The sequence below is a fragment of the Spermophilus citellus genome (genome assembly GCF_964194105.1).
Source record: "Spermophilus citellus genome assembly, chromosome: 2".
In the NCBI taxonomy this organism is placed as follows: domain Eukaryota; kingdom Metazoa; phylum Chordata; class Mammalia; order Rodentia; family Sciuridae; genus Spermophilus; species Spermophilus citellus.
In genome coordinates, this window is record NC_138183.1 from 224,585,223 (window position 1) to 224,612,042 (window position 26,820).

Sequence of the window (26,820 nt, forward strand, 5' to 3'; positions counted from 1 at the left end):
TTACTGAAACAGACACACACAGGGCTTAGATATCATCCATGGCCACTAGTAAGTGACTTGCAAAGCCAGAAATATTTCGTACCTGGCCCTTCATAGATACAACTTGTTGACTTCTGGGCAAACCATCTGATGGTCCTGCTGGGACCCTGACTGTTATATTCCCTTAAAACATCTAAGGGGAGAATGCCTATAGAATTTGTATATAAAGTTTGGGGAGAGACCAAAAACCACACAGGGCAAAGAGGTGAGCTCTGCTGTCTCCTACCCTTCAAGTTGAGGTGCCTCGGGGAAGAAAAAGAGCCCCAATTATGCCGCTCCTGTCTGCTGCTCATGTACACAGCACACCTGAGTGCTCCAACTTCATCTGGGCATGCCAGTGAACGGGAAAAATCAATATGTAAAGAACCAAGCTGAAATGCTGGATTAAAAAAAAATGAACATTGCTAGGTTTAGAAAATAAAAATATTTTAAACAGATAAACAGTAAGCAAAGCATTTTGATTTGTACTGTTTTCCAGTCCATAAAATCCTAATATCCACCGACGTTTCATTAAGAGCTTCCCTGCCACTCGGCGAGCCTGCTTGCAGCTTGAACACATTGCTGCAAAAATGCTTTCCAAGCTGCAGACCCAATCTTTTGCAATGTTTTATATGGGTGCTAAATGGGGGAGAAGTCTGATCAATCATGAACAGAGTGCTAGTTTAGGGGAAAAGTAAATGCTGGAGTTAAATGAACAATATCTATCATTCTGAAATGTGGCTCTTTCAGTCAATCAAAAAAAAAAAAAAAAGGTAAGCAAAGAACATTTATTGAAAGGAAGAAAAAAATAGCAATGAACAAGTGCAACCAGATCCCCCAGTTTTCAGAAACAGAGAGGGTTTGTTTGGAACAATAACTTTGGTGAAATAAATGTTCAAATTGTGTTAGGAAAAAAAAATGGTTCATTTGGACTCTAAACCTTTTGCAATCTCCAAAGCCAATAATACTCCAGTTTATGAAATCCCTTACTAATATATCAAAGCCTCTTCCTCTATTGTCACACTCATTCCCACAGTAGCCCTGCTGGAAGCTCTCTGAGTGACCAGCCAGAAATGAAGACACTGTACAGGACTCTTCCCCCAGGATGACCTCCATTCTGTTGGCTGCAAGAAAGAGGAAAAATCCTTGTCCAGGAAATCAGCAACCCTGAAGCAAATTCTGGGTTGCAAAGAGACCTCAGACAAATTATGAAACCACTGTCTGAGCCTTGGTTTCTTCATCTATAAAATGGGGTCAACGCTACTCCCCTCCACCCCAGGTTCATTCTTCACATCTGATGACTATCTACAGGGCACCTTGCACAGGTCAGTAGGAGTGCTGGGTGAGGAGGAAGAAACTCACATGCCCTAAAAAGAAGAAAAGGGCCAGTGACACAGGAGTGAGCCATGGGCCAGGAAGAGCTTCTTGGAGGAAGGGGGTTTCTAAACCAAGAATGAGTCGGAGGGGAGAAATGGGATGGAGGATAGTCTCAAACAGGAGGAGAAGAAAGAACCTGACCTTTTAGAGGCACTGAAAGCATTTTCAAACGGCCGAGTCACAAGACTGAAGGAGGGGAGGGAGGCAAGAGCCCTGGGAAGGAAGGAGAGCTGAACACTACCCGGGTATGGGGCCTCCTGCCTTCACCAAAGACTCAGACTCAGTCACTGGAAGGAGAGTGGGGAGTCCATGAGGGTTTCTCTTGGGAGAGTGGTCCGATTCCACGTTTTATTTTGGTTTTGGGGTTTTGTTTTTTCGTTTGGTTGGTTTTTTGGTACCAAGGATTGAACCCAAGGGCACTTACCACTGAGCCACATTCCAGCCCTTTTTTATTTTTTATTTTGAGACAGGGTCTCCCTGAGTTGCTTAGGGCCTCACTAAGTTGCGGAGGCTGACCTTGAACATGCAATCCTCCTGCCTCAGCTTCCCAGGTCGTTGGGATTATAAACATGCCCTCCAGGTGTTTTAGAAAGACCACCCCCATTCCTACCCCAACAGCTGCCAGGTAGAGAAGGATTTAGTGGGGAGGCTGGAGGCAGGGAGGCCTATAGTGGGGATGGCAGTGGCTGCCTTGGAGAGAGGAGTGGGGATGACGTCAGAGGCCTGGCACTAATAGGACAGAGGACAGCTGCTGATTGGAGGGGGAGCATGCTTGAGGCTGGTGCCTGGGGACACAAGCAAGGCACCTGGGCAGATGCTTGGTAAGTGTTCTCTTGGCCCAGAGCAGAATCTTTATTCCCAAGCTTCACTCCCTCCCTGCCCCCACACCTCTGTTAACACCCCGCCATCCCTGCCCCCACCTCATGCTGCACATCACTACCTGGTAAATCTTCTTAAAACACCAATTTGTCTGTCAGATTTAAATGGCGCATTTAAATGGCTCAGGATTTCCCCAGGCACCACTCAAAGCCCCTCTGCTCAGCCTCCCTAATCCAGCACCCCAGAGCAAGCCAGGCTGGCTCTGCTGCAGCCTGGCTGACCAGACAGTGGTCACGTGACCCGCTGGCCTGCAGGCCTTTACTCAGGCTGTATTCCCCTCCCCAGGCACCCATCTTTCCTTCTTTCTGCCACTGCACATTTCAATCAGAGAATCACCATGGAGAGCAGGAAAGGAGAAAACAATTCTCTCTGGGTTCCTGTTGCTTTTGCTTATTCAAGACAGGCTTAATTTTTTGACATTGGGGCAACTCACAGGGATGGTGGCTGAGGAAGTTGCACAAACGGACAAAGAAGAGTTAAGTTTATCTAGATCAGAGATAATTTGGCAAACAAGTGGTGTCTCCACAGACCCGTTCTACCTTATCCCACACTCTTAGAGTACTTTTGGTTTTGAAACAGTTTTTTAAAGCATAGGTAGATGGTGATTGTAAGGGGGCGGGGAGGAAGCAGTTTTCTTCCAGGCCCTAAGCTATAAAACTGCTATTCCCATTCTCTCTGCAAACAAGCCCACTTTAGTGTATCCTGCTGGGAAATGAAAGCAATTGCTTTATTCCTGGGAATTACCAAAGATTTGCTTGAAAGCGCTACCTCACACTCAGTGGGAAATAAATCTAAATGAGAAGAAAACAATTAGTCCAAATGTGCCAACCTCAACAGTGTTGATTGGTTGGTTGGTTGATTTTGAAAACCCATTTTTATTTCTGAAATCTAAAATTGCAAAAACAAAGAACAACAAGACTCCCAGGAGTTAGAAACTCCTCGGAGATGAAACCATTAGGTAAACACAAGCAGGATCACTTGGAGGCCACCACCTTTGTGTTCGAGCCCCACCCAGAACCCTCAGAAGGACACCCCACTGGATGAATTAGGCCCCTGAACTGCAATTCATCAGACCAAGAAGGTTACAGAGCCACCTGAGACAGCACACAGATCCGTGTCCTGATGTCTGTCCCATGTTCTTCCTCTGGGAACATGACAATCCTCCAGGCCTACACTCCCCCTCAAGCACTAAGGCAGCATTTCTCACACAGAGTCCAGGAACCCCTGCACCTGTATTAGAACCACCCAGCCTCTGTTCAACACGCAGATGCCCAGTACCCATCCCTTACTTCCTGAGTCCAAAGCACTGGAGGTGGGTCCTTCTTCAGCACCGTCAGCGTGCACACACCAACACCTCTTTTCCCTCCCAGTTCCTTGGCATTTTCCTTTCATTGTTCTCAAGGTCTCCAGATTAGGGCTCTGGTCCATTGCTTCAATAACTCTCTATATAATTAATAGTCTAACCTTCCTTGCAATTCTACTGAGTTCTTCCAATAAACTCACTCCCCACTCACCTCGTGTCTTCAAATCATAACTTCCTGCTTCCTGGGCCTCCAACCTTCTAACACTTGACCTAGCTCCTAATTCTCTCAGGATCTGCCAAATGAGAATTACCTCCACCTCCAGGTACCAACTCCCCCTCCCCCTACACTAGCCCCATCCTTCACCTTGACCCTGGAGCCCACCCATCCTCCTCCAGAACTTTACACTATCAAAAGACCTCTTTCCCTCCAGGCATTTCCTCTCAACTGAATCCTTCCCCCTGGCTCTTTTTTTCCCTGTAGAAAAAAAAAATCAATAGAATAACAAATTCATATGGAGATTTTCTCCAATACCTCACCAAAAGACTTTCTACATTAATGAGGACACTCTCTCTTCTTGGTTTCTGCAGTTGAATATTAAACTAATTTTGCCTATAAATTGTTAATAAAATGATGAATAAGTTTTAATATAATTTTCAAAATTTGTATTATAGAAATTTTCAAATTTATTTGAAAATAGAAAGTAGGGCATGGTGGCACACACCTGTAATCCCAGTTACTTGGGAAGCTAGGGAAGGAAAATCTCAAGTCCAAGGCCAGTCTGCACAACTTGGTGAGACCCTAACTCAAAATAAAACATTTTAAAAAGAGCTAGGGGTGTAGTTCACAGGTAGAATACTTGCCTAGCATGGGTGAGGCCTTGGGTTCAATCCCCCGTACCAAAAAGAAAAAAGAAAAGAACATGGATTAATTGATTTCATGAACTCCCTGTTACTCACTACCTAAATTCAATAATTATTATATTTTTATCAATGTATATATTTTAAAGAAAATTTCCTATATCAGGCCATCATTAGTCTCTACCTGATAATGGCATATTTTTAAAAACATGAATTCCATGCCAATATTACAACTAGATAATTAACAGCGATCCCTCAACATCATCTAATATACCATTGACATTGTTTTCCCAGTGGCCTCTAGGATGTCTTTTTATTGTTGGGTTATTCAAATTATGATTCAAACAAGATCTTCATGTGGGATCTGATTGTCTTGTCTACGTCATTTTTATACTACAACAGTCTCCTTGCCTGTATTTTTTTTTTTCTAAATGTCATTAATTTCTTGGCCATTTGTTATATAAAGCCTCCCAAATTCTTGATTTGGCCAATCACATTTTGTAAAGTGCCGCAGTCTGGCTGGGCACAAAATCACAAGCCACTCAAGCAGGAACAAACTTTATTTTTTGAAACTGCCGCCAATGCCCCGTACGTGCCCAGGAAGATTGCCGATCCACTCACACAGCGTTCTCCCGAACCCCAGAGGAGGTTCCTCCCCCGGAATTCCCTCCTACTGCACTTCCCCAACCAATGGGAACTCTCCAGGAGTCCGTAGCAGGCCGAGGTGAACAGCAGGGGTCCAAAATCCATATGAATGTAAATCTTAACATAATCATATCATCTCAATGGCTAGCTGGCGTCACCTTTCAACCCAAAATGCCATGCATCATATTACTTGGCTGTGGCTCTTAGCAGTAAAGGTTGATAACTTATAAATCTATCCCCCAAATTTCTGGTAAATTGGTGATAACAATCAATAAATGGGCTAGTGTCAAACTAATCAAACTAAAAATCTTCTTCAGAGCAAAGGAAACAATCAAGAACTGAAAGGACATTCTCAGAGTCCACACGAAGTCCAAAGACCATGCCACACACCAGAATCTCACTCGAGATTTATTGTCAGTAGCACGAGGCAAATCAACAAGGCTGTCCCTCTGAGGAGAGCAGCAGTGTGTGGGCACTCACAGAGCAGCTTCATAGCCCACAAGAGGAATTTCATAAGCTGCTTAGGAGTTGCTGCATAAGCTGGGGTGGGGTTGATCCTTCAGCAGGCACAAGTTCTTACAGGAAGTTAAGCAGCATTGCCTCAGAGTGGAAACTTTGGAGCCTCTTGATACAATGGCTCATGCCCTAAAATGGTGAATATGATGCCAATATTGATCTGATGCCAATAAGAACATGAACAAAGAGCCTACAAAATGGGAGAAAATCTTTACCACCTGCATCTCAGATAGAGCACTAATCTCCAGGAACTAAAAAAACTCAACACCAAAATAAATAAATAAATAAATAACTCAATCAATAAATGGGCAAAAGAATTGATGAGGCACTTCACGGAAGAAGAAATACGAATGATCAAAAAATAAAAGACAAAATGTTCAATCTCTAGCAATTAAGAGAAATGTAAATTAAAACTACACTGAGATTCCATCTCACACTAGTCAGAATGTTAATTATCAAGAGTGCAGATAATAATAAATGTTGGTGAGGATGTGGGGAAAAAGGTACACTCACACATTGCTGGTAGGACAGCAAATTGGTGCAACCACTATGAAAAGCAGCATGGATATTCCTTGAAAATCTTGGAATGGAACCACCATTTAACCAAGTTATCCCACTCCTTGGTTTATACACAATAGTTTACTTTAAGGACATAAAATCAGCATACTGTGGTGACATAGCCATATCAATGTTTATAGCAGCTCAATTTACAACAGCCAAGCTATGAAACCAACCTAGGTGCCCTACAACAGATGAATGGATAAAGAAATGTGATACACACACACACACACACACACACACACACACACACACATACATACACACAATGGAATATTATTCAGCCATAAAGACAAATAAAGATTTGGCATTTGTGGGAAAATGGATGGAAGTGGAGAATATCATGCTAAGTGAAATAAGCCAGTCCCCAAAAAGAAAAGGCCAAATGTTCTCTCTCCCTATTTTTTTTTTTTTTTTTTGTTCCAGGGATTGAACTCAGGAGTACTTGACCACTGAGCCACATCCCCAGCCCTATTTTGTATTTTATTTAGAAACAGGGCCTCACTGAGTTGCTTAGCACCTTGCTTTGGCTGAAGCTGGCTTTGAACTTGCAATTCTCCTATGTCAGCTTCCTTAATATGTGGATGTTAACTCAGAACAAAGGAGGGTGGGGAGGGGAAGATTAGAAGTTCATTAAATTAGACAAGGGAGAGTAAAGGGAAGGGAGAGGAGATAAGAAAAAGAAAGATAGTAGAGTGAATCAGACATAACTTTCCTATGTTCGTATATGAGGACATGAACAGTGTAATTCCACATCATGTATAACCACAAGAATGGGCTCCTAATTAGAATAAGGTATACTCTATGCATGTATAATGTGTCAAAACACTCTCTACCATCATATATTTCTAAAAAGAACAATAATAACAACAAAAAGTTCGAACCAGGAATGCTGATGTTTTAGCAGCACCCTGACCTTAACCTTTAAAAAAAAAATGGTGATAACACGAGAAGCTTGATTTGATTCAAATGAGTAGGTCACTGGCAGCAGTTTCAGGCATGCTTAAATGGTAGAGACTACTTTCAGAAAAACTCTCCTGTGTTCTCATATCCTCTTCCAGTTACTAACCTTTCTCTTCTCCATTCAAAACCCAACTTCTCTATGAAGTGGTTCTTTACTTTCTTAATTATTTTAGCCTCTACAAGTTCTTCAGCCAACTCACATCTGACTTCTGTCCCTGTCACTCACAGAAATAGCAGTGACCTCCATACCTCTAAATCAAAAAGGCATTTATTTTTTCAAGTCCCATCTCGTGCCAGTTTTAAAACTTAGTAGCTTAAAACAGGATTTTAAAAACTCTTTCCTGGTTCTATGAATTGATTGGGACTTGCTGGGAGGTCTCAGTTGAGGTCCCTGGTGGAGCTGGAGCCACCTGAAAGTTTGATTTCAGGGATGGCTTCTTTCATCTCCTGGCTAGAACCCAGGCAGGAATCACTATGACAAACTGGGAATAGCCCATCTTTCTTCGATCCCAAGGGTATATTCCATGGCTAGTTTCCAGGGCATTCCTACATGGTAACGGGCATTCCTCAGAGCAAGTATTTCAGAGACCCAGGTGGATGATGATGGATTCATAAGACCTGGAGAGTCCCACAGTGTCCTTTCTTTAGTCTATTGGTTGAACAGGGCCAGTTCCAACTCAATGGAGGGCACTACACAAAGGTGCGAATTTCAGGAGGCAGAGTCCATGGGAGCCATGTCATTAGCTATCACATTTCTTCTTTGACTTCCCAACAGTTACCAGCTCCCCTGTGAACTATCTACTTCTTGAACATTGTTCCTTGCTGTCACAATACCACACTTTCCTGTTTCCTTTCTACCTCTTTGTCAAAAGCTTCTCAGTAGTCTTTTCTAGAGGCCTGGTCCTGGATCTTTTCTCCGCTAGGTTTCTTCTCTCCCAAAGATTTTTCATTCAGGCCCATAATTTCAATTATTTCCTAAAATGAATGCATATAAAATATTAATAACTCTGGCTCAAGCTGTCTTCTGAGCACCACACCCCACTTTCTCAAAACTTCCCCTTGAAAATCCCAAGCGAACATCAATTTGTCTCACTAAACTCAGACTCAACTTCTGCCCAAACCCGGGGGCTCTTCCAGAATTGTCCATATCACCTGATAGAACCTTCACTTCTTCCAGTTGCAGAAACAAGTGTCATTCTTAACTTCTCTCCCTCTCTATTTGGATTGGTTCATTCTTTTGCCAAAATATTACTTTCAAAATATTTCTATCTACTCCACCCCACCTTCTCTACCATCACCTTCTCTGTAGGCTCTCACCTATCACCTTTCACTCTTCAGGAATATCCCTAGAAGAAGGTGGGATCAGGTCAACTGAAGTCAGTTCAGAATTCATCCAAAATGATGCCCCTTGAAAGGAGGCCACTCTGCACTGGAATCTTTCATTGATACCTTGAAATATTATTAAAGACAGAAACTTCTGCAATGACTTTGTGCCGCAGTCTTGGCTGGGCACAGAATCACGAGCCACTCAAGCAGGAACAAAACTTTATTTCGAAAAAACCGCCGCCAGCAAGCCAAACCCGGTCCTCCCACGCGGGCGTCCACCGGAACCGCGCGTCTCCCGGAACCCGGGGTCCCCCGGACCTCCCCCGGAATTTCCTCCTACTATCCTTCCCCAACCAATGGGAACTCTCCAAGAGTCTGGTAACATGAGTCCGGTAGCAGGCCAAGGTGAACAGCGGGAGTCCAATTTCCATATGAATGTAAATCTTAACATAATCATCTCAGTGGCTAGCTGGCGTCACTTTACAACCAAAGGTGCCATACATCGTATATTTGCTTGTGGCTCCTAGCATCTGCCCCCTTCTGTTTAATTAAGCAACAAGCAATGTGGCTAGGGACCGTGCCTGGTAGGTTGTCCAATTTAACATATGGTTCTTACCCGTCTTGGGAGAACTGACCTTTAGGCGTCAGCTTCCTGTCTTAGGTTGAATCCACTGTAATCAGAGCAACCCGTCACTGACTACCGGTCCAGCATTCAGCCATGCTTGTGGATAGGCCTATGCACCAGTGGGGGGGTGAGGTTCTTGCCTCACCTCTGTTGGCCCCCAAATTTTGCCTTGGTGCCAGTGGGGGGGTGAGGTTCTTTGCCTCACCTCTGTTGGCCCCCAAATTTTAGACCATCACTAGTAGAAGGGAGGAGGATACAGAAATGCCACGACACCAAGCCAATTGATGGCTCCTATGGAAAAATTGCGTCACTGGTGACACCATCAGCAAAGATATGCCAGTATTACCACAATAAACATGGGGTGAGCTGGCAAGGAAATTGCATCACTGGTGACACCATCAGCAAAGATATGCCAGCAGTACCACAATTCGGTGCACCAGATGATATTTTACAATGTATGCAACTGATATATAGTCCAGGCAAGTTCTGTAAGCAGTTCAAATTGGAGGAGTCTATCAATATGTCCATTTCCTCCCAAAGTAAATTAAGTCCTTGATTGAGCATTACTTGTTGAGTTATATTCATTGATGCATCAGTTTATACAGTTTACTGTGATTGCTATCATAGAAGCTGTAGTTTGGTTTTATCTCAGTCTTCACCGGAATTGGGATGGAGATGGAAATTCTGGCAATGATGCTAAAGAGACATTATCCTGAACAGAATTATTAAATATAATGAAAAGGAAAGGTGAAAGTAAACAAACAGATCTGTTAAACTCCTTTAAAAACAATCCTTAACAGCTGTTTACCTAATTTAAATTAAACCATATAAATCACGTGAATAAAGAAAAAATTCGGATCCATTTTTTCATGAGCGCTCCTCATATAAGAAATATGGACATACACACATACAGACATACAACACAAAACAGAAGTGTGCACACAACATACAACACATAAGACAATAGTAAATAAAGGCCTTGTAACTATACTTAGGTGAAATCTCCATTGCAATGTTTAAAAACTCCACAGTCAAAAAATAAAACACAGTCAAAAAATAAAACTGATCAGAAAAACATTAACCTAGGTTTGTATGAGCTCAAAAAATAAATAAATAAATAAATAAAATAAAATAGAACTTTATGATGTGGGAAAAATGCAATAATAAAATAGATATTGAAAAAAAAAAAAACACCTTGGTTAATCACTGTCGCAGATGTAAGAATAGCCAAGCTGGAGCTCTGGATGTCAGCTGTTATGGATTTGAGTCAAATCATCTTCTTTTTCTGTAGAAATTGTTTTAGTTAATCTCTCTGGAATCCAAATCGGTTGCTGTTCATCCTGTGGGAAAACACAGACAGCGCCCCGATTCCAGACTATCACTGGATCCGGGCCTTTCCATTGTCCTGTTAGAATATCTTTCCAAAGTACCTTAGGCTTATGTACATTTTTGGGGTACAAGTGACTTTCCGCAGCACTAAGTCCCGATGAATCTAAATTTAAAAAGTTTAGAGTAAAAAGGGTTATTTTAAGTTTATCTTTGGGGGATATATACCCCTTTCCAATCCCCTACTTTTGTTTTAATAAGTACATTTTAATAGTTTGATGAGCTCTTTCAACTATGCCTTGTCCTTGTGGATTGTATGGAATTCCTGTTATGTGAGTAATACCAAATGATGAGCAAAATTGTTTAAAAGAGGAGGAAGTATAACCAGGACCGTTGTCCATTTTTAACTGTTTTGGAATGCCCACAGTGGCAAAATTTTGTAAGCAATGAGCTATAACATCTTTAGTTTTTTCTCCAGCATGAAGGGAGCCCATCAAAAATCCGGAAGAGGTATCAACTGTAACATGTAAATATTTTAATTTTCCAAATTCTGGCAAGTGTGTGACGTCCATCTGCCAAATATGGTTAGGTATCAGTCCTCTAGGATTGACTCCAAGATTAACTTGTGGTAAAAATGTCACACAATTTTGACATTGTTTTATTATATGTCTGGCCTGTTCTTTAGTTATTTTAAAACGCTTTTGTAAAGTATTAGCATTGACATGGAACCTTTTGTGAAAATTTATAGCTTCTTCTATTGTGGAGAAAATATGTATGTCATGTGTAGATTTATCTGCTAGTTCATTGCCCATACTAAGGGCTCCAGGCAATCCTGTATGTGCCCTGATATGACCTATGAAGAATGGATCTTTTCGGTCCCAGATTAGACTTTGTATAGCGGAAAACAAAGAGAAAACAGTAGAAGAAGGTGAAATCCTACCAGCATCTTCGAGGGATACTATAGCATTAACTACATACTGACTATCAGAAAATAAATTAAATACAGAATCTTTAAACATCATAAAAGCTTGTAATACTGCATTAAGCTCTACCTTTTGAGCTGATTGTTTGGGTACTAAAAATGTAAAAGTTTGATCAGGAGTAACTACTGCTGCTGTGCCATTGTTTGACCCATCAGTGAATATATTTGGAGCATTTATGATAGGGGTTTTTCTTGTCATTTTTGGAAAAACTACAGGATGCTTAGACCAAAAAGACAACAAAGGATTAGATGGTAAGTGATTATCAAAAGAAACACTAGTTTTACACATGATTATTGCCCAAGTATTTAACTCATTAGCTAACTCATCAATTTGATCCATAGTATATGGAGTAATAATTTTATTGGGAGAAATCCCAAATACTCCCTTAGCTGCTTTTATTCCTTTGAGTATTAATTGTCCTACAGCCTCAGGATATCTAGTAAGAATAGTATTAGGAGAATAAGATAAATGTATCCACAATAATGGACCTTCCTGCCAAAATACTCCTGTAGGAATATTTTTTGTTGGTAGTACAATAAATAATAAAGGCAAACTTATATCAATTCTATCCAAATGCATATTTTCCATATATGTTTCAATGATTTTTAATGCTTTTCTTGCTTCAGGCGTTAACATGCGGGGTGAATTTGGATCTGATGGACCTTTTAGAATATCAAATAAAGGTCCTAACTCTCCTGTTGGTATGCCTAGATAAGGCCTTATCCAATTTATGTCTCCCAATAACTTTTGAAAGTCATTAAGTGATTTGAGTTGATCTACTCGTATTTGAATTTTTGGTGGACGGACCATGGTTGAGGATAATAGAACTCCTAAATAATTAATTGGAAGATTTAATTGTACTTTATCTATTGCTATCTCTAGATTATAATTTTTCAATAAGTTTGTAAGTGTGGCATAACATTCTAGTAATGTGTTTTTATCTTTATGTGCCAATAACACATCATCCATATAGTGAAATATTTGTAGTTCAGGATTTTGGTTTCTAAGTGGCTGGATTGCTTTATTAACATAAATTTGACACATAGTTGGGCTGTTAGCCATCCCTTGAGGGAGTACTTTCCATTCATATCTCTGATCAGGACCTTCATGATTCAGTGCAGGGATAGTAAATGCAAAATGTGGACTATCCTCGGGATGAATTGGAATTGAAAAGAAACAATCTTTAATATCTATAGCTAAAACATGCCAGGTTTTTGGTAAAGCAGACAATTGAGGAATCCCTGATTGAGCAGGTCCCATAATAACCATCTCATTATTAATGGCTCTTAAATCTTGTAATAATCTCCATTTACCAGATTTCTTTTTAATGACAAAAATGGGAGTATTATGGGGGGATACAGAAGGTTGTATATGTCCTTCCACTAATTGTTGTCTGACCAAGTCATGGGCTACTTGTATCTTTTCTTTAGTCAGGGGCCACTGAGGAACCCACACTGGTCTTTCTGATTTCCAAGTAATTTTGATTGTCTCAGTGGCCCTTTCTGAAAACCCAATTCATGTCTATTTATTTCTTGATCTATTTGAATAGGTGCTGTCATACCTTGTTCTTGTTCTCTTAATCTTTTTTCTTTCCTAAAGCCTTGTTTAGCCCTAGTAGTGGGCGTGTTAGGATTGATGTTATTTGTTAATGTCAATCCTAATTGATCTAGGACATCTCGTCCCCATAAATTTACGGGAAGATGATCTAATACATAGGGCTGTATAGTTCCTTCACATCCTTCAGGATCCCTCCAATCTAATACCATAGCACTTCTATGGGGATTTGTTGCCACTCCTAGGCCTCGAAGCGTTTGAGTGGCTTGTTGTAATGGCCAATGTTTTGGCCATTCTTGACGAGAGATGACACTAAGGTCAGCTCCTGTGTCCAGCAGCCCATTAAAGTCATGTCCTTGAATATTTAATTTTAGCATTGGGCGAGAATCTAAATTCAAAGACAGCATAGCCCAATCTACACCTGTGGAGCCTAATCCCTTGGAACCTCTTTCTACATTACAACTGGAAAATTTATCATGCAGGCTGGGTATTATTAATAACTGTGCTATTCTATCTCCTGGTGAAATTACTGATATACCTCTTGGAGAACTAGCTATAATTTTTATTTCACCTTCATAATCGGGATCAATTACCCCAGGACTTATCATAAGTCCTTTTAGTGTAGAAGAACTGCGTCCTAATAATAAGCCTACTGTTCCCTGGGGAAGAGGTCCTTTTACTCCTGTGGGAATGATTTGAATTCCCATCTCTGGGGTTAGTACTGCTCTGGCAGAGGCGCAGATGTCCAGCCCTGCGCTCCCTCTAGTTTGTCTGATGAGGGATTTAATGGATAATGCGTCCTGGGCACTACCTTGATAGTGCTGTTGGGTTCCTCCATTGCCCCATATATTTGTGGTTTGGGGCCCCGGGGCATTGGGCCCTCTAGTCCGTTTTTTGGCAATGGAGCTTGATACCTTTCTCCACGATATCGTGGGTAAACACTTGGTCCTTGTCCGTTTTTTGATAACGGAATACCCTCTATGGTGGTTTGAGAACGGCATTCATTAGCCCAATGTTTCCCTCTATGGCATCGTGGGCAAATACCTGGTATTCTATTCCTTTGATATCCAGCTTTGTTAAACCCTCCTCTTACGGGGCAACTCCTTTTATTTTTATTTTTTTTTTTTGTTTTTTAATTGATTTTATTTTTTTAAATACATGACAGCAGAATACATTACAATTCTTATTACACATATAGAGCACAATTTTTCATATCTTTGTATATAAAGTATGTTCATACCAATTCATGTCTTTATACATGTACTTTGTGATTTTTTGCATTACAATTCTTATTACACATAAATACCACAATTTCTCATATCTCTGTTTGTATATAAAGTATGTTGATACCCAATTCGAGTCTTCACACATGTACTTTGGATAATGATGTCCATCACATTCCACTATCCTTGCTAATCTCCTGCCCCCTCCCTTTCCCTCCCACCCCTCGGGGCAACTCCTTTTAAAATGTCCTGTTTGATTACAATTATAGCATGTTTTTGGCCTGGCATCTAAAGCCTGTTGTACTGCTGCTAAGACTTGCCCTTGTTCATTAATGTCTCTACATAATTTAATATATGTGTTTAAATCTTCATGTCTCCATGGTCTAATGACCTCTCTGCAGCAACGATTTGCTTGGTCATAAGCCAGTTGTTTTATAAATGGCATTACCTGTTCTGTATTACCAAATATCCTAGAGGCTGACTGAATAAGTCTATCTACAAATTCAGCATAAGGTTCATTAGTTCCTTGTATTACCTTAGATAATTGACCTTGTAAGTCTCCATGCCCCTGTAAAGTTTTCCATGCCCTAACTGCATCTACAGCAATTTGTGCGTATACGCCAGGGTCATATTCAATTTGTTGTCTTTGACCCTCATAAGGTCCCTTTCCCAAAAGCATTTCTATATTTCTTTGAGGGTAACCAGCTTCTGCATTTCGCCTAGCTGTCTCCATGCAAAATTCCTCATTGGCAACCTTCCATAACAAATATTGTCCTCCGTTTAGCACAGATCGACACATGTTAGCCCAATCTGCTGGTGTCATGTCCAAGTTGGTAACAGATTCGACCATGCTTATTGTGAAGGGAGCTTGCGGCCCATAGGTCGTTACAGCCTCCTTTAATTGCTTTATTGTTTTGAAATCTAAAGCAAGGTGAATTCGTTGCCCTCCTGCCTGCTCAAGTACAGGGCATGCTAATCTTTGGGGTCCTGCCTCAGAATTCCGTCCATCAACTACGGGAGTTGAGGGCCGCTCAGCGGTAGATGGAGCTGTTGGTTGAGTTACGCCCTCTGGTGATAGAACGGAGTTGGTAGCAACCTCCTGTTGTAATTCTCCACCTGATGGCTGCTTTTCCTCTAAGCTTGCTTTTTTTAAATTCTCCTCTGTCTGACTAGCTTGAGAGACCTTCTCTTTTGCTTGACCTAGCGTTTTTTCTACCATAGTCTGGACCTCTAACAATTTACTTAACAGTTTTTCGGTTTGTTTTTTACTGGATTCTAATCTACTATAAAGGTAACGTAACCCAATAAGATAGGATAAAACAAAGCCGAAACAGAATGAAACAAAAACGGAGCAGAGAATGGTTGTATCAATTTTCTCTTTCTCAGGGCCGAATAACTTCAAACCTTGAGCCAACCATTTTTCCCAGTTCGCCTGAGAAAATTCTAGGGCTAGGGAGCTGGAAATAAAAACAAAATAAATCAAAACAAGAACACATTGTTTTTTGAGATAGTCACCCATCCTGTCACCTTCCCTCAGGGGCGAGCAATTTTACTCACCTCTAAGTTCCAGGCGTTCCCCGTGCGGGCCGCCAAATGCCGCAGTCTTGGCTGGGCACAGAATCACGAGCCACTCAAGCAGGAACAAAACTTTATTTCGAAAAAAACCGCCGCCAGCAAGCCAAACCCGGTCCTCCCACGCGGGCGTCCACCGGAACCGCGCGTCTCCCGGAACCCGGGGTCCCCCGGACCTCCCCCGGAATTTCCTCCTACTATCCTTCCCCAACCAATGGGAACTCTCCAAGAGTCTGGTAACATGAGTCCGTAACATGAGTCCGGTAGCAGGCCAAGGTGAACAGCGGGAGTCCAATTTCCATATGAATGTAAATCTTAACATAATCATCTCAGTGGCTAGCTGGCGTCACTTTACAACCAAAGGTGCCATACATCGTATATTTGCTTGTGGCTCCTAGCAACTTTGAATGATGTTCATTAAAATAGTGTTTCCTCCAGAGCCTCCTATTTTAAGCATGGGGCCAAGGCAGATATCTCACATTCCCTACCTAAGGGAAACACCTGCTAATTGGTCCACTCTTGCCCTTCTAGCATCTGCTTTCTGGTCAGCAGCAAGAATGAGAGCTTTTGTAAAACGCAACTGTGGATCTTGTTTTCAGCTTAAAGCTCTCTAATGACTCCCCATTGATTTTAGGATTAAGGTTTTCCTTCTTAAACTTTTAACATAGACCACAACATAAATATGTATCCTTTTCTTTATTGTTACAGCATTTTAATTGTAATAGAAACAGGAACTTGATCTTGTTTGAACAAAAGTGAATTTTCATATCTTATATAACAGGACATCGTAAAGTATCATAGTGCTATAGTTTAGATATTATGTGTTCCCCCAAAAGCTCATGTTTGAGACAATGCAAGAAAGAGGTGAAATGATCGGATCTCGAGAGCATTAATCTAATCAGTGGTGTTAAACAAGTTGAATGGATTAATTGGGTGTGGTCATAGGTAGGTAGGGTGTGGTTGGAGGAAGTAAGTCATTGGGGGCATGCCTTTGGGGTATATATTTTGTCTCTGATCAGGAGAGCTCTCTTTCTGAGATGTCCTGAGCTGCTTTCCTCTGCCAAACCTTTCTACCATGATGTTCTGCCTCACCTGGGCCCAGAGCAAGGGAATTGGCCATCTATGGGCTGAAACCTCTTAAATCGTGAGCCTCAGATAAAGTTTTCTTTCTCTAAAATTGTTCTTTGCAGGGCTTTTGGTCACAGTAGTGAAACACTTGACTAAAATACACAGTCTTCAGGGCAGGTTGATTCAACATCTCAATCTTTACCAAGGAAAAAGCTTCTTCCCGTGTCTCTGCCCTGCCATCCTCTGCGCTGGCCTCATTCTGAGAGGAGAAGATAGCTGTAGCCGTTCTTTCCTCACCCAGAGGAACACATAGGAGCCATCTTTTCTTGTGACTCATTCTTAGGAATGAGGTTACTTTCCTAGGCGGCTCCCTGGGGAAACTAACTTTCACTTTTCATTTGCCAGAATTGGGGCACGTGCTTATAACTGACCAAATCCCTGGGAGCAGGATTACTTCCTTGAACTGGGAGTAAAATTAGTATCCCTTGAGGCAGAAGGCCATGTTAGGGTGCATATGGATTCCTGAACAAAACAGGGATTCTGTTGGGAAGGAAGAAGGCTGTGAGGGATGCTAGGTTGACATGTCCAGTATCCCTTATCTAGAGTCTGATCTCAGTCTGATCTCAGTCCACGTGGCCCTGGCTCTCTCCATGTAGCTACATGAGTCTTCTTTTACACGCTGAAACCTCTGCTTCCTTCCATTGCAGTGTTTTGCTCTTACCTGCTCAGAGATACTTTCCTTTAGATAAATCCAAAGCATGCTTCTAATTCCAGCTGCAACATCACTTTTTTCTGGATCCTTCCGTGACCTCCATGACAACATCAAATCTCCCTACTCTAAAATTATCTTTGCACCAGGACCTCTCCTGGGAGGATTCACCACCGCTGCGGTTTTGCGTGGATTTGTGTGGTTATTTCATGAACATCTTTACCCATTAGACTGAAAGCACCATGAAGGCAGGGACTACTTACTACTGTGTCCTCAGTGTTTGGTGCCGTATCTGACACATAATAAATATGCAAAATAAAACCACAAAAGCCATGAATTGCATGAGTGAAGGAGCCTGGGATTAAAACTAGGTGACCTAAACTTAAGGTGACCTTCACTTCAGGGTCATATAACCTACGGCCCAAAGTGGGAAATTTGAGAGTGATACCCATTACTTATAATAGTTAAGTCAGGACAACAGGGTAAACTAAAATGTTTCCATGCAAAGCAGCACATCCAGCATATGTATGTAATCACTCCCTCTGTCTCTTGATATTGCCCTAGAGTCTCTCCAATTCTTTTTAGGACTCTCCTTGGACTTAAAAGATAAACAAATTTTTCCCTAATTTATATCCATACAGCTTTGGGACATATCAGTCAACTTTAAGTGCAAACCCCCCAGCCTATAGATCGCTATACAGCATGAGCTTTCTTATTTATTGTTAATGAGAACATTAATGGGTATACCTTTCTAGACAGCAATTTGGCAGTTCAGGGTCTTCACAAAAGGATATACCTTTGACCTAGCAATTTTATGTTGAGAAATTATACCATAGAGCAATCAGATGACAACCAAAGATAGCTATACAAGAATTTACTGATAAGAGTTCCCAGTTCTTACCCCACACCCACACCATTTGCCCCATAATTCCACTCTGCTCAGTTGGCACATGGCTTGCTTTAGCCAACAGGAAATGAGTAAATGTGACACAAAGCAGAGGAGGCTTGCAAAAGTGCTTGTGCATTTCTAAACAGATTAGCCCTTGCTAATCTGAACAGCCTGAGAACAGGCCCAGAGGAGGTTCTTGGAGGACAGCTCATTTGAACCTCTTGTCCTAGTTGTTCCAGTTGGAGGCAACTCAGAGGGGCCAATAGGCAGCCAGCCCCAGCCACTTCAGAAACACAGTCAAAATGAGGAGTCTTGCCTGGCCAATTGGCAGCTGAGGCATAAGCCAGCCCAGTCCAGATCAGCTGAACCTAAAAAACTTCGGGAAATAAACAAATGTTTATTCATATATGTCACAGAAATTGAGTTTGCTCATTGCAAAGCATTAGTATGCCCATGGATATTTGATACAATTGCAATCTAAATTTCTACAATTGAAGAACAGGGCAATACTATGCAGCCATTAAGCTGATGTAGCTGTATACTTACTTGAAATGTTCACAATAGAGTGATAAATTGCAGGGTGATGGGAAGCTTGTTGCAACACAATGTATGTAATGTGATACCATGTTCATGAAACATACATTTATATATTTGCATATGAATGCATTGGGTCTGACATACAACAAGATGCTGAGAGTGGTTATTTTTAGGGTGGTAGGATTTGGGGTGATTTTCATTTTTTATTTATCTGTGTTTTACAGTTAATCTATAAGAACATGTGTAATTTTTTCAAGAGAGGGGGGATCTTTCCCATAGAGTACATTTTGTTTAATTATCCTTTGGTTTATCAGTAACAGTCTTGACCTTGTTTCAAGTACTTTCTGCTGACAGTTATCATTATCAGGTATTCTTGCAGCATCCTGTGAGGGAAACATGGTAGCATCACATCTTCCAAGATTTATTAAGGGTTGCTTGTAGTGGAACACATCTGTCTAATCCCACCTGCAAGCCTGAGAATTGAAAGTCTGGGGCTGAGGTGGTCTTATACCATCTCTAGAGTTTAGAAGAACACTATCTTCCCAGTCCACCCTTAGGACCATGGAAGCTCTTGAGCCTAGAGCCTCATCCACAGGGAGACAAGAGTTGGGGAAACTGAGGCATCCAGTCCTGGAGGAAGACCAGGGCACTCCTTTGTCTTCCTGCCCATAGGGCTGTTAGGACCCTTTGGTGAACCAAAGAAAACTTTTCTAATTGCTTATTAACAGGGTGTTAAATTTTATACATTCATACTAAGAAACTCAATGCCCCCGGGGCAGGCCAAGGATATCTAAAACTTTAATCCTTCCAAAGACTAAAAGAACCCTTTCCCTCCCTCCCCTCCTTCCTCCCTTCTTTCCCTACTCTCCTCCTTCCTTCCTCCCTCCAGCCCTCCCTATCTCTTCCCTCTACTTCTCTTTCTCTCCCCCCCACCCCTCCTGTCTCTTTCCCTCCCTCTCTTCATCTCCACCTGACTTCCTCCTTCCTTCCTTACCTGACATTTGCAGCTATGCCTTCATTTGGCATACATCCTAGTTTGAAGCAAATAGACCGCACTCTCCTTGTCAATTCCCAACTTGCAGTAAACCCCACATTCATTTTTTCTTCTCTCATGATTGCTGCTGTTGCTAAAACCTTCTTCACAAGCTGGTGAGACTATACCTCTGCTGCTGGGTTCTACAGCAGTCCTATGACAGACCCCAGCTGGTGTCGCTAAGACTGTCAGGGGCCGTCATGAAGAGGAGCTGAGCATGAAGGAGCTGAGCACATACCCTTAGCCTTGAGCAGTGAAAGTGTGGAACTGGCTTCTGCTCGAAACTCAAAAACAGGTGGACCTCCCCTTTGCTGGGCAAGGAATTACAGCTCCGGGAGTGGGCATCACCCAATGGGACTGCTGCAACACCCCCCCAAACCCAATCCCTTGTCTCATTTGAGTTGAACTTTCTTGAATGTCTTCCCCCCAATAAATAGGGTTTCAGGCATGCTCTCTCTCTTTTGCTTGCCTCCCTTGTGGGAAATGGGGCAGAGGAGCCATCACTGGACCCCAAGATAAAGGTCCTTTCTGTATCTGTGTGATTTGTCGTGCCAGCCCAGTTCACCTGGAGTGACTGACCCTGACTGATTTAGTAGCATGTCACAGCATGAGACACTGGATTCTTTTACTCATTGCTACTCACATCCTCATCCTTTTCCCTCATTCAAGTACATCTTGATGTTTTCAATCCTTTTCAAGCCCCAGCACTCCTGCCTTACCCTCTGGGCACTCCGTGGAGGCAGAGGCGCTGACTCTGACCAGAATGGCTCCCTGCTGTCCTGGTTTCCTGTTCATCACCTGGTGAATCTCCCTCCAAAGCTCTTGGTCCCAACACAGTTGATTTTTCTAGGGACAGAAGTTCTTCAGGCTAGGGCCCAGGGGATTATGAAGGCCTCCATATGTTCCATGAATCTTCTGAAATGAATGCAGAATTTTATCTTTATGACAATTTTTAGGTGAGAGTCCCCAGCTTTCATCTAATTTCCAAGGGCTCTGCTGCTCTAGGGCTTTGCTTTATCATTTATCCTCTCTTTCTGTCATTTTAAGGCTTCCCCCTTTTCTATTTACACATTTCCCATCATTCCCTCTTCCCCATTTACTCATAGCCTGATTGTACCAGTGCTGAGGACGACCATGAAATATAACTGCCAGGTATACTAGTCTGTTCAGGCTGCTGTACCGAAATGCCACAGGCTGGATGGCTTAAGCAACAGAAATTTTTTTTTTTTCTCCCCATTCTGGATGCTGGAAGTTTGAGATCAGGGTTGTTTTCTGGCGAAGGCCCTATTCACAGCTTACAGATGTATTGACTTGGTATATCTTGGTATATCTTCAAGTGCTCACTTGGCCTTTCCGCAGTGCTTGCTAGTGTCCTCTCTAAAGGACACTAATCCTATCAGATGAAATCCCCACGTAACCTCATTTCACCCTCAAGGTTAACCCTCAAGGTTAAATGAAGTATCTTAACAATCCTGTCTTTGAATATGATCACACCAGGGGTTGGAACTTTTACATATGAGTTGCAGAGGAGGTGCAATTCCGTCCCAATCATCAGGGATAAAAATTCCTTGATATAAAATATCAAAGTTTATATTGTCATTACATTGGCAATAATCTCCTAAATTGTCTTTCCCCCCCCCCTCTGGCTGTTTTAAGATCTTATTTTTATAACTGATTATAAGCAATTTGATTATAATATGCCTTAGTGGAGTTTTCTTCATGCTTCTTGTGCTTAGAGTTTGATGAGCTTCTTGGATCTGTGGATTATTGTCTTCACCAAGTTTGGAAAATGTCTGAGCATCGTTTATATATTTTTTTCTCTCTCTCCTTTGTGAACTCAAATTATGTATATATTTGTGACTGCCCCAGAGATCACCAGTTCATTTTCTAAATTCATTTTTGTCTGTTTCATTTAGGATGATTTCTATTGCTATGCCTTCAAGTTCATTAATAATTTCTTCTGCAATATCCAATTTTCTACTAAACTTAGTGTTATTTTTCACCTCAGCGATCAGTTTTGAACTCTTAGACTTTCAATTTTCTATCTCTCTCTCTCTCTCTCTTTTTTTTTTTTTTGGTAACTTCCTTGTTTCTTCTGAACTTTCAAAAAACATTGACTGCCATTATAATAACTTTTTAAATGTTTTTGTCAGTCCATTCTAACATCTGTGTCAGTGCTGGGTCAGGTTTATTGATGATCATTCTCTTCATTGTGCTTTCTTGCCTTATTATGTCTTTGGATGCTAGAAATTGTTAATTCTATTTCATAGAGTGCTGTATATTTTTTGTATGCCTGTAAGTTTTCTTGAGGTTTTTTGTTGGAATAACGATAAGTTACTTGACAAGAGCTAAACCTTTTGATAGGCATTTCAGGAGCAGTAATGAGTCTAGGGTGAATTTTTCCCCACTACTGAGGCAATACCTCACTGAATTCTCTAGTTGGTGCCCAATTAATTACATTATTTTCCCAGTGTGGCTGGTGGGAACAAGTGGTGGTCCTGGTACTAACCATTCCTTCTACCCCTTCAGATGTCTCACTCTTCAGTCTCGTATGCAGGCACTGATCAGTGCTCTACTAAATACTCAAGGAGGACCCTCTGCAGATCTTACGGGTTCTCTCTCTGCAGCTGTCTCTGCTCTAGTATGCTTGCCTAATAACTATGACTGACTTGGTCTCTTTGGACATTGCCTTCTGACTCTTAAAGGCAAATTGCCAGGCTTTATCTTAGGTCTCCCTCCCTGCACAGTGGCCTGGAAACTGTCAAGACAATAAACTGGGGTAATTATTGGATGTGGCTTGTTTATTTCCAATGCCCTTCATTGTCTGGTGTCCAGTGTCTTCAAAACATTTTTTTTCTTTTTTCATATATTTTGTTTACTTCAAATGGGAGGGCAAATTTAATTCTTCCCTGATCCCATCTTACAGAAGCAGAACTTTATAACTATTATTATTTTATTATTCATTTATGATTTTTGAGTGGGGAGCATGTCATGACCTACATGATTGTCTACTCAATTTCCCGAACCAGGAGGTAAGGGGATTGGGAAAAAGACAAACAGGCACAAAGAGAGAAAAAAATCTAGACCCTGTGGATCAGCCAAACTTCTGATGGAAGAAGACTGGCCATGAGCAGGCTCAGCATGTTTATTATATAGGTTTAAACATCAAAAGCATTTATTGTGAGAAAGCTTCTTCAAGATAAACAAAATCAAAGTTGAGGGTAATACAGCTCCATTAGAGCTTATCAGCTTGCACCCATAACTTTCTACCTTCGGGTAGCAGATGTTTGAACCCAAGGCCCTGAACTAATAAATTCTGTGGCTGGCACAGAATCTCCTCCTTGAGCAGGGCGTCACCATTTCAATGTGCACCTTTGCACTGAGAAATTCCCAAGGAAGTAATTAATTCCCAAGGAAATCTGTCTTTGGGCAGTTTAAAACAATGATCCAGTCACTGCTCCCAACAGGAGTGAGCACCTACCAGAGAAGCTAGGCACTGTGTCAGGTATTGCATAAACAGTGGTGAAGGAATAGGACGTGGTCCCTGGCCTCTGTTTCATGATGATCAACTTCTGTGAGAAGGCAATAAATGTGCTAGTCCCTGGATTTGTGCACAAGGACATGAGTCAGATGGGATCAATCCTTTCCAGGAATTCAGAATCAGGAGGGACTGAAGCAAATTTGTTAGTACAAATCAGACTCTGAAGTGTTATGTGTGAGCTACAAAGGCTTTGGGCAGTTTGAGGAGGAAGTAATTGATGCTGATTTGAAGGCATAAGGGAAAATGTCATGGAAAGAGTGACATTTGGATTTGTCCTTAAAGAGTTCATATGATTTTGAATGTTGGAGAAGTAGGAGGCAGAGAGATGCTGAAAGTGCTTTTAAATACAAAAGCAGTTAATCATGATTCCCTCTGGCAGACACAGCCCTCCATCTTGCCCTTCTTTGCCAACAGAACCCTCACCATGTGCTTCAGAAGACGCTGTACATCTTCTAGCCCAGGTGCAGAACCTTTATTCATCTAAATCAGCCATGGAATTTCCATTTCCCATCGCCTATCTTTGGAACAGGCACAGGTCCAAGACACCATTCTCACCAATGAGATGTGAAGGGAAGTCTGCTGGGAAAGTTTTCTTCCTAGAACAGGAAGGAAGTACTCTTTCTCTTCCCTCCTCAACCCCCCAGGTGATTAGGGTAAAACAAAAACAAAACCACAAAACCCCAGCTCAGTGGTAGAATACTGCCTAGCACAGGTGAGGCACTGGGTTGCAGCATCGGCACCACATAAAATATAAATAAATAAAGAGGTTCAATTTAAAACAAAACAAACAACAACAAAACAAAACAAAACCCCAAAACTCTGGTTCCTTAATGATGCCCTTGATCCACTTGAATTAACCAATGTGAATTTGATCTAACTCTAGACATTTTGTTACATGAGATGATTACATTTTCTTTTCTTTCTTTTCTTCTTCTTCTTTGTTCACTTCTGGTTACAGTTTTTTTTGTTTGTTTTTTTTTTTTTTTTTAAGAGAGAGTGTGAGGAGAGAGAGAGAGAGAATTTTTTTTAATATTTATTTTTTAGTTTTTGGCGGACACAACATCTTTGTTTGTATGTGGTGCTGAGAATCAAACCCGGGCCGCACGCATGCCAGGCGAGCGCGCTACCGCTGGAGCCACATCTCCAGCCCTAGAGTTTTGATGGAGTTACTTGCAGCCCAATGCAGCAGATAAATCCATTAATTCACCTATTTAGAACTTGCTTGTTCTTTCCTTTGATTCAATTCTTTGCTATATGTCATTCCTCCTGCTTTGGGTTCCTTTGCTTGATCAAGAATGGAGGTTAACCTAAGGAATTATTATGCACTTAATTAGTTTCCCCATACAGGCACAAGGGAGAAATGAAAGCAATTTTTAAAACGAAAGAAAGCAATTGCATAGTGCAATGCCTTGACTACTTTGTGTCCTCACATTTTCTGATCCCTTGGTTGAGAGGACATTTTAAACTCTCATGAGAGAGGGGAGAGTTGAAAATAAGAAGAAAGAATGAAAATAAACCCAGAGGAAATTATGTAAATGCTTCTGGATTCACAGCAGTGCTGGAATTCTCTGCTAATTCCGACAGGAGCCAAGACTACCTCTGGAACACTCTGTTGGAATCCACTAGTGTTTGGCAGGAAGCCAACTGTAAAAAGGGCAAAGGATGTGCCTTTCTCATTCCTGAGAGTCTGGATCAATCCCATCAACACAGGCCAGCCCGTGGCAAGAGCTGTACATAAGCAAAGTCTGTTACCAGTCTCCACTCACTTCCCATTCCCTTCCTAATCCTCTGCTTTTTCAAATTCTGTCCCTTCCTGTGGCTCCTCTGAATCTTCCTCACTCCCTCAACAATCCAGATCCTGAATGCCAGATGAGCACAGAGGGTATTAAGCCACTTACCTCAGGATGTTTGCATTTTAGTAAGGAGCTCTTGCCCACCCAATATACTTCTCCTTTGCTAGAAATCCAAGTCTCTAAACAACTGGCAGTGGGGCACGTGTCTGGTCTCAGACAGTACATTTGATCCCATGAAAAGTCAGCTGAGGTGGGGTAAGGCACCAACGACTGGATCCCCAGGTCTCACTGCCAGCCAGAGGGATGTACAAGGTCACAAAAGCATTACCTCAAACTCACTGTTCTCTGCCAGCTCACATAGGATCTTACCATCCTCTTTGCTTATCCTACACATTTCAGTCTCGGTAGAGATGTCCTTTCCTCAAGAGCCTTTCCCTGATAGATCCCCAAGTCTGGGTCCTGTCCCTCTGAAGTAACCCCTTGGAACAGAATGTCCCTGAGCATTTGTCATGCTGATTTGCAATCCATGAATGGTCGGGAAACCAATACCTGGAACAACCTTGACATTTAAGTAGGCACTCAACTTATTGAAAGAATGAATGAACATCTATCTGATCACACACAGTACAGCTATAGCTCTGCAGAATACCCGCTGCATCCAGTCCAGGCTGTAGTGGGTCCACAGTAATTACTGTTAATTGATTGAAAGAGATCTTCATAAGAAAGGTACTTGCATCTATGCTTTTATTGATAAGCCCTCACATCCTTGTTGCAAGACTAAAAGCACAGCCCAGTGACCTTTCTTAGAACATGAGGAAGGTTGGAGGTATATAAAACAAGATGGAGGACATTTCTGGGAGTACGGCTCTCCAGGGCTTATTTCTTCAACCATGGTTTTAGTTTTCTAGAGATCTTTAACCTGAGGCCTGTGGGTGGGCTTCAGAAGATCCAGTAATCCTCTTTTAATCACACCCCATGCCAATACTGGTGTGTGTGTGTGTGTGTGTGTGTGTGTATTCTGAAAAATGCCCATGGATTTCAATGAGTTTTAAAAGGCTGATTTTAAAAGAATGATCGCTCTAGACCTACACTGTCCAATATAATAGCCAATATGATAGTGATGGCTATGTGACACATATAATAATTTATATTAAAATGAAAATTGCAGTGCGTCAGCTACATTAGCTCCATGTCAAGTTCTCAAGAGCCACCACATATAGAAGAGCCCAGGCGGAGAACATTCATCATTGCAGAAAATTCTATGGGAGTTTCTCAGATTGTTATCATTACAGATAGTACAGATACGAGTTGATTCGTGTAACCCTTTGTGAAATGAATTGCCTACATTTAGAAATAAAAATATAAAAACTTGAAATTCCTATTGCTTTTGGAAAGCGGGACTATCTGCAAGCACCGGACTCCATTACCCCAGGCCGCTGGAATGCCCCGGGCTGCATTCAGTTGGGTCACGCTGAAGTTATCCGGTGGCCCTCCTCTAGTTTGCGACCCCCCCTCTCCCAGGGG

The 26,820-nt window shown here is 41.7% G+C and overlaps 1 protein-coding gene across 2 annotated transcripts in view; it reads right to left on the minus strand.

The window, feature by feature from the left end:
• Window positions 1–26,820, minus strand: part of LOC308632719 (uncharacterized protein) — a 322,166-nt gene that overhangs the window by 103,557 nt on the left and 191,789 nt on the right. The window lies entirely within an intron of this gene.